Source organism: Anser cygnoides, chromosome 2, assembly GCF_040182565.1.
Source record: "Anser cygnoides isolate HZ-2024a breed goose chromosome 2, Taihu_goose_T2T_genome, whole genome shotgun sequence".
Classification (NCBI taxonomy): Eukaryota; Metazoa; Chordata; class Aves; order Anseriformes; family Anatidae; genus Anser; species Anser cygnoides.
The window spans coordinates 13,108,940-13,118,596 of record NC_089874.1 but is presented as its reverse complement, the minus strand read 5'-3'; positions in this window follow the sequence as shown (position 1 = coordinate 13,118,596).

Sequence of the window (9,657 nt, the reverse complement as noted above, 5' to 3'; positions counted from 1 at the left end):
TTTAGCAGAACTAGTTGTACTTCACTGAGTCTGTAATCACTCCTGGCTACTAAATAGGCTTGAAAGTTTCTTTGAGATGCATCTGAATCTGCTCCACAATACACAAACACGAAATTGTTAGGGAAAAAACACTAGTTAAGGAGTTATTCTCTGAGGTGAACAGGGTATATTGTACAGACCTACTAGCAATCAAAGAGGTTTTGTTATGTTTCATAAAGTATTTCATTTTTAATAATTATAATGATATTTTCATGTGATAAACTCATGCAATATGTATATTCAAGAACTGATCATTGTTTTCAAAGCTTGTTTGATCAGCTTTTCTACAAGCACCACTGTTGCACTGAGAAGGTGGTCAAGCACTGGAACAAGTGGTCATGGCCCCAAACATATCAGTGCTCAAGAAATACTTGGACAACACTCTTAGATATATGATTTACCTCTTAAGTTTCCCTTTGTGGAGTCAGGAGTTGGACTCTGATTCTTGCTGGTCCCTCCCAGCTCAGGATATTTTTCTAAGTTCTCTGAAGCTTGTAAATGGCTTAAAAATATAAAATTTTTTGTCTAGAAGTTAGTGTGGATTGCAGAGAAAATATGTAGATTATGGCCACTTTTACCTTGTAAAGGTATTCTATGGTGCCTTTCTTAGCTGCAACATAACCTGAGCAGAGATTCTCAGCCTGTTATAATTGAAGGATCATTTAACCTCTGAAAAAGTAAAAATAAATATCAAATAAAAATGTACAAAATAATTTAAGTGTTGTCATAGTATTTTTCTATTGGTATCCATGTAAAAATTAAGTTAAATTATAATGTTCTCATGTTGTTTATATTTTGCAACACATTGTTCTTTTTCCTGGCTTGAAAGAGTAGGAAAACATCTATTTAAAAGAATACATGTTTTACCAACTACCAGTACTATTTTGGCTACAAACTGAGAAACTCTGACAGAATGTTTCACAGCATCATATTCACTCTACTTAACAAACAGCTTCTAACCATTTTGATTATTGTTTATTATTTCTCTCATAGTGGCATTTAGAGACTCCAACACAAGGCTGTATTCTAATATATAAAAATATAGGTGTAACTAGATAGATCAACTGCAACTTGAACAGTCAAAGAGAAATAAATTTCCATCAAATTTCCAAAATAATATTTTGAAGGATAATAGCACAACAATGAAGAAGCAGAGTGAGATTAAATTGCTTGCTGAAAGTCAGTGAAAGTATATCTGTCTTCCAGAACCAGGAATATTCAAAACAGTCAGCTGGGTAGACCCACAGCCAAGCTAGCTTCAAAACTGGGAGCTAGTATGTCCTCCAGTGCTGCATTACAGCTAGTACACCTTGCTGAGAAGCTCATTATCTTCAGGTCACTATGTCTGTATTGCTTTTGATTATCAAGCTAATATATCTCTCTAGCACTGCACTATTCATTGTGGACATTTAAGCTTGGTTTGGCGTTAACCCAAGGATTTCTTCATGACACAACATTTTCTGCAATATAGACAAGCCCACAGGAAGCCTGCAAAAGAGCTATAAAGTTGAAAATAGGGTTTCTTGGTTTTACTCCACCATCTTAACCACAAAACCATCCATCTTCCAATAATGTATTTGATTTATTTTAAGCTATCAGGTGTTTAGTGTAGAGTATAACATATATATCAGATCAAATAAGAATTCCTTACCACAGTTTCTGTACATAATGCCCTAGAGAAAGGAATAAGGAAAGAAAATGTCTTTTGACCTTCCTCAATCCTTGCATACAGGTTTATAAGTGGAGAAAGTGTTTTCCCTTGATCAAAATCAAAAATATAAAGCACGTTTTACAAATACAAGCTAAGGAGAGAACAGAAATTTACCAGAGCAGAGTATATTCTCATAGTTTTGAATATAATAGTGATCTTCTGTTCATAAATGTCCAGACAACTTTAAGAATAAATTTAAAAGCCAAGGTAGTACTATAAATGTAGGACGAAAATGTAAGGAAGTAGTAATGAAATCCCTGGCAAGAATTCACTTGTACTTTGCTCAGTACTACTTACCACATCATAAAAAACTGGTTTCTTAAAATTGTGGTGAGAAGGAAGGAGAGTTGATCCTGGTAATAAAAGTTATGAGCTGTGAAGACAAGAACAGAAAACCCCTCGTTCTTGAACAGTCACTGAAAAGGCAAATAACTTGGACACAAATATTAAGCAATATATGTGAGCTTATACAGAAATATTTTTGGAATTCATTTAATTAAAATTTAAAATAAATGTAAATCTAAGGATAGGCATAATTTATGCATTTGATTAATATCATATATAAGTTTATATGCACACACAGGGGTATCAGTATCTATATATATATTCAGGAGAATTTGAGGAATTGCACAATTTTTACTAACTTTTCCTTACATTATTTGGTATGATAAATTTTACTGTCCACTTTAAACTGGGCAATTTTTACCAATGAAAATACCCACAGACTATAGAGAGCTGGCATGTCCGTTCTGTTTCTTCCTGGTTAACTGGAGCTTGAGTATAACTTCAAATGATATAGAAATACCAAATGGCTGAATGCTGGATTACAACTCAGCAAATCACATGAAACATAAAGTCATATCACTCACCATGAGTGCAGAAGAACACTGTGGTTCAATCAGTAATGGTATCTCTTGAGAAAGTTACATGAAGAGAACTGAAGCCCGGTTTTCTCTTTTTCTTTTCTTCAATAACAGTTATGTGGGAGACAGTGGTGACAGTTTTTCAGTCTATAAAATACAGGTAGGAGGCCAAATATTGTTCTCAGTGATGTTGATCTGATTATAGTGTTCGGGTCCATTTTTACTCATTCACTTGGATTATATGGCAAGACACCAGACAATATTTGAAAATGTTCTTTAATGCAAGGTGTAAATTCAGAAGTAATTTTTAGTTTTAGAAAAAAATCTCATTTGGCAGCTTAATCTTGGCTTATTTCATGTAAAGATTATATTCATTCATCTGGTGGTAGCAAAAAAAAATTACAAAATCAGACATCTCAGGCAATGAGGTATGTTTGTGTAAAAAACACTACTACAGAAAGGAATTAAACTGCCACATCTCCGTTTGCTACCAACCTTTCTCCTTCCTTTCCTTTTTCCAATTCCATTGACATTTGTGTCTCAGTATCTCATAATTTTACAGGTATTTATGTTGTCTACTTCCTCTAGAATAAGGAGAGCTTCTTTGGCAATGCAGTTAAGCTGATCCCTGGTTGGGAAAATCTCCTCCTGATATGGATGCCTAGCAGTGTCAAGGGTCATATGGAAAAGCTAAGCAGCGAATTGAACCTCAGCTTTTTAACCCTTCAACCTCATGTCCTTGTTAGGTGTTTGCTGGAGACGGGGTATGTGCACTGCAATATTTCTCTGCTAGACCTATGGCCTTAGACGTATGATATGCTGAGCTTCATTCTAGAGGCTAGGTATTTTCAATGTCTACATGGAAAATTTAGTGCTCTCATGATATTGTATCCTGTATTTCGTATTCACTAGAAACCCCAAGGTCCGTCTATTAAGTGGGGCACATGCCCTAGCAACGATTATAATCAAATTCTAAGGAGAAAGGGTGATTTCTCTCATGGAAAGAAATAGGTGTCAAGTCAATACCAGACATTTCAATTCATGTTGCAGAGAAAACAAATATGCATCTTGTACAGGTGGAGAGGGAACATCACACGAATAGTAGTATAAGGAGCAAAAAATAGGAAAAAAAAAAAAAAAGTGCTACAATAAGCTAATTACTGGAAATACCAAGAAATTAAAAATAAAACACATGAAAAATGTCATTGAGTTAAAATGCACTGACAGCAGTGGCAAAATATGAGAATCATGTACTGAATAAAAATAAAAAGTTGGGAACATTTTTTTTCTCTGTTTGTTTTGAAAATAGAATTATTGGAACCATTGTACCAGAAAGATTGTGAGAGCCTTCCTGTGTTATAATTAATCCTAATCAAAAATGCTTTTTATTTGCCACTTGATGGACTTTATTGCAAAAAGCCCTAGATTTCCAAATAATGTTACAATTATCAGCAGAAAGTGAACTACTAAGCAGATGAAAACTGTCATATAGAAGCTAAGGCCCAATCCCCCTGACAATGTAAATTGGCTTAGCTTCTTCCAAGGTTTTCAGGCTGTTTCATACTCTCTTGACTCTTTCTTGCCCCTAGATGTATTCACACAAAAATAAATAAATAAATAAGATATTTTGTGCCTGTTTTCACCTTTAAACACGTATATGCGTAAAAAGTACTCCAAACCTTAGTTGCTACTAAACTTCTTACAGGTTATTCCAAGAAATAAAATAAAATCCTTATCTCTGTGTTTCTCTTCAGCTTAAATCCTATACTGATTTTAGCTAACAGGGATGGATTCTGCGCTTGCTAGCTCCAGTCTTTACATCAGTACTTTTGGTACGATAATTCTTATAAGACAGAAGACAGCATGCTTTGGGTATTTTTATAATGGATTTCTTTAGAGCTGTATTCCTGTGCATAGATAGGTGCATGTAAACGAGAAAACCTCTAACAGTTGCTGGAAGCATACAAAACAGAACATGGGGTTTACCTCCTGATTTAACCATCAGGTTATTTTTGACTGCTGCACATCCTAAATGTCTAATTTCACCAGTCCCGTGTGAGGAGCACAGTAACATATCGACTAGAGATTGTACAAATTCCTGTAGAGACAAAGACACGATGAGTCAATGAATGGATTTCCGCCAGAATTGGTGGGTTTGGGATTCTGCCTGAAAACTGAGGGGTGGGAGAGGTGGGGTGGCAGAGATGAATTTTCCTACTTGAAGAATTCAGCTGTTGGAAAGAAAGTGCAGTTTTTCTAAGAACAGAAGGTGTGGGAGCTGCTTCAGAAGTACAGCTGTGAGGAGGAAATATACTGTGAAATACTTATATTAAGATATCTCATGCAAATGATACATATGGGTCTAGTGTCAGAGTCACTGTAGATCTAATTATGTGGAATATACATGTGAATTTACTTCTTACAGAGTAGTACCGAATGATCAGCAAATGTCATATAAATTCAGACTATGACAACATCACCTTTAAATGTGAGTAGTCTTCCTTAATATAAGAAGTGGTATTTTACTGCTCCAGATAGATTAATAACATTGGCTTACATAGTATAGACAGATGCAATGCAGGCTTCTCTGTTGTCTTCTGAATGAACCGTCTTCTGTCATATCCATATTCCCACTCAATGGCAAGCAAGTAAATGCATGTACACACTGAAAACAAGCACTAGTTATTTTAAATAGCTTGCAGTCTCAAGTACCTACCATTTCATACTACCTAATGTTGATCTCTCTGAAATGAGAAACATCTGAAATGCCTATCCCAACAATAGGAAATATTTTTGTATCTCACAGTCCTTTGTAAACTGAAAGATATTAATAGTGATACTTAAAAAAAAAAAAAAAAAACTTTTGTGATTATCTGTATTTCCCAGACTCTCATTGCCAAAATATGAAAATATGAAAGCTGGATTCAGGAACAGAAATTTCCCCACATGTACACAGAAATCCCCAGGGATACAAGAAAGATCTAACTAAGCATTGTCATTGTCCATAACATTGCTGTAAAAGGAAATAACAAACTGGTAAAATAAAACATGAATATCACACTCTCGGATTTGATACAGGTGATGGGATTTTCAGTTGAATCATTGATATTCCATTTTCTTTTTAATGTCTCAAGCCTACTCCAGTTTCGAATGCAATGGGAAGAAATCAGTTACTTCAGCTAGGTTTCCATTTCAAGCCTGCCTGAGCTCCCTGCACTTAAATTCAATGCCAGCCTTTTCCCACAAATATATGCTGTTAAAGAAGAGAGCTAAAATTCACAGGGCTGTCAAGTAAGATATCCATTAAGATAGGAAGATGCCAGTGTTCAAACTTCAACATTACAGCATTAAATCTCAAAGGAATTCACTTTGTTCATGAGAAACAAGAGAGGAAGGAGTGTGAGATGCAAGGGGGTGGGGGAGAGGATAAGAATATGGAACAATATGACAGTAAAATAGAAAGCACAGATTGAGGAACCACGAGTAATCTGAATTCCTCAACTAAGACTTGTCAATGAGATTTTTAGCATATGATATGCAGTTTTAATTAAATTATGGCCCAGAGTCAGAGAACAAAGCCAAAGGCCCAGTTTTTTTATTTCATTTTTAGAACAGAGATCTTATCTTCTGCAGCATTTCATGCACTTCTAATTAAATATGGATTTATGGCTTTAAAGTACCTGGAAACACAGCATGACTTTTAGGATTCATCCTATGCTGAACTCAGAGCAGTACAGTCAAAGGCAGTCAATAATTCTGGACCCCCAGTGAAGTCAGGGGCAATGTTCTTAATAGGTTCAGAGGGATGTGGATAAGATATTAGGAAAAGAGTTCAGCTTCAGCACTGTCTGCAGAAAACATTCCTATACCTTGAAGTAATAAAAAAAAAAATCTATCTCTTTATGTGCAAGCATATTCAAGAGAACTTTAATTGTGTTTGCTTAGAGTAACAGAATGTAATCCTATACAAAGCTAGAGATTTACGGATACTGCAAACAGTACAATTTCAATCTGATGGTTATTTTTTGCTGTGCTCACCAAATTGTACATTTATTGGCAATTCTGCAGTTTTTCTCACCTCATCACACTATTTGAAGTAAATACATTCTCTCTTCCATTTAAAAATTACAATATTCTTTTTACAATGGGAAAAGGAGCCTATTACTGCTGAGGATTTTGCTGGTGGTGATGACTTATTAAATATATTTAATGTAAGTTTACTGAATCTCTTAAAATAGAAGTGTGGGCTGGGTGAGAATGTTACCTCTAATCTTGAAATAGTGAATGAATGTCAGAATCTGTTTTGCAGTGTTTGTGTAAGGAGAGAGTGTGGAAATATTAATAACGTGAATTCACCTGAGGATCCTGTGATATTACTAAAGGTAGATAACTTCTTGAAGGTCAGCTGCCCTTAAAACCATCTTTTAAATTCTCACTGGGTGAAGGGTTAAGGCGCTAAAGTGAACAAAGCAATGCTTACAGGTAACCAAAGATATATATGCATAAAACATCAAATTCAGGAATTTGCATCATAACACAAAACCTTCCTTGATATACTTACCCAGTAAAACTGAGGATAATATTGCTGGCTCAGAAATAATGAGGTTTGTGCTTGCATGGGACCAAAGTCTGTTGTGTGTGATATGATTCCAGAATAATCAGACATATGGGTGTTTCTTGTGGGGGCAGTGTGTTGATATTATTTGCCAGCATGAAGTGTGGCTGTTAAGGCAGGTTAGCAGTGGTTCCTATTTTTTCCAGGACTAGCATAAACAGTTTCCAAGTGTATGTGGCTTTAAAATTAAACTGGCTTCACTTTTCAATACTGGTAAGAGAGATGCATTGTATTTGATTGCTGAAGTTAATTTTTTTTCTTTTTTTTCCACAGAAATGACTGCAATTAGAGAATTTTGAATCTTCAAAGAATCACAAAATCACAGAATTGAAGGGGTTGGAAGGGACCTCGAGAGATCATTGGGTCCAACCCCCTGCCAAAGCAGGTTCCTTAGAGCAGGCTGCCCAGGTAGGCGTCCAGACGGGCCTTGAATATCTCCAGAGAAGGAGACTCCACAACCTCCCTGGGCTGCCTGTCCCAGTGCTCCGTCACCCTCACCATGAAGAAGTTCTTTCTCATGTTGGTGCGGAACTTCCTGTACTCTATCTTGTGGCCATTACCCCATATAAAAATAATAATAATAAGTAGCAAGATTCACCCCAATGTATACACAATCTTTATTCCCATGGAATGCAGTCGTATCTTTCTCTTCCTTTAATCACACTGTGGACAGAAAAGAGAACTAAAAATAGCATTCCACAAAGAGGAGTCCTGGTACAAATTCACCAACTGCTAAACTACAGAATCACAAGTAAGAAATGAATCAGCCTTGATGCTCCACTGCAAGTTGTTTTCATTGATTCTTGTATTTTAATCATATTTCAGCTGCTGTTTCTGAGATGATTTCAAAAAACATTGGATTAAATTGTATTACACTGAAGAGCACTGATCTCATTTCATTGAGACCACACTCAAAAAAAAAAAAAAATTGTATGTTAGAAAGATAGAGGCATTTTCTGATGTGATCAAGTGTAGATGGCTCTTTTTTAATGTTCCCTTGAAAATTAGGTCTGGAAATCTGTTTGAAAAACAGAATAAATCAAAACATCTCTCCTGATAACTTGGTCTTTTTCCTTTCAGCATTCCAACTTCAGTGAAAAGCCTTCTGTTTTATGGTATTAGCAAGTAACCCATAACCACTAATGTGTGCCAAAATACTATGAATTTTGAAACTGCAGATTCAGCTTACAGTATTACTAATTAGGAAGCAATTTTGAAGTATGAACAGAATACACTTTATCAGGGACTACCCAAACAGGTAAGGACTTGTATCCTGCACTTGTATCCTGAACTTTCAATAACAAATCCACAGGAATCAAAATTGAACAACAAATACAGAATTATCTGTAATTTCTAAAGAGCCACCCTCCAGGATGTAGACTAAGATTTTAAAGACAAATAATTAGAAATAATTTAGCCAAATATAATGCAGACTTTAGTAAAAACAGCAAAAATTCCCACCTTTGATTATTATTGATTTACAAAAATAAAATTATAGCTACCTGAGTCTTATGAACTTCCACCCAAGATCTGAATTATACTATTTTCCTTCAGTAGTCATGCACTTAAAGTGAACATTTACACTCATAAGTTCAATCATTTGTCAGAACAGAAGGCTTAGACATAAAAGACTGATCTGTTCTGGGACTAATTTATAATTATAGGTTTAAGATGGCTGAAGAAAATGAAATACTTTTTCATGTAGTTTTCACCAAAATTTCTTTTGGCAGTTGGATAGTTCGTGATCTTGTGTTCCTTTGAAAATCTCTTCCATCAGCCACCAAAGGGTGTTAGAAGACAACCACAAGTGGTCAAGAATTAACCTCTTAAGCTCCTTGCCAATGAGCCATATTTATTAAGTCTGCCCATGCAGTCCAATGTTAGTTTTAACCACATTCACACTTATCCTAAAATATGAAATAAGGTATGAGTTTCAGAATGGCCTGTTAGTGCACTCATTAGCTAAGACATGTAAGAATTAGGTAAGCAATAGGTTGAAATATACTGATGGTTTGCAATTACCCTATCTCATTCTAAGTGTCATGGAAAATATCTTTGTAAATTTTCCCTTAAATTTCTCTTTCATTTCCTGGGTCCATCTCTTCAAATGGTGACTATCAAAGGGAAGTGATGCATTTGATGATGAAAATGTCTCAGTCAAACAGAGGTCCAAACATTTCAGTACTTCATGCAAAATCCTAACATCCATTCAATAGCTGAGACCACACAAGCACACATAATTACATTATGTGGAAATGACAATGGAAAATTAATTTAAACTTGTATGCTCTCAGCCATGCAATTTTGGAGTAGTCTAATTTTTCTAGGAACTATCCCTAAGGCAAGGCTTATGTTGCCTAGAAAGAAAGAGGTTTAAAATATTTCAAAAATTTTCAATCCTCTTTATCTACTACTTCTTCCTGAGAAGA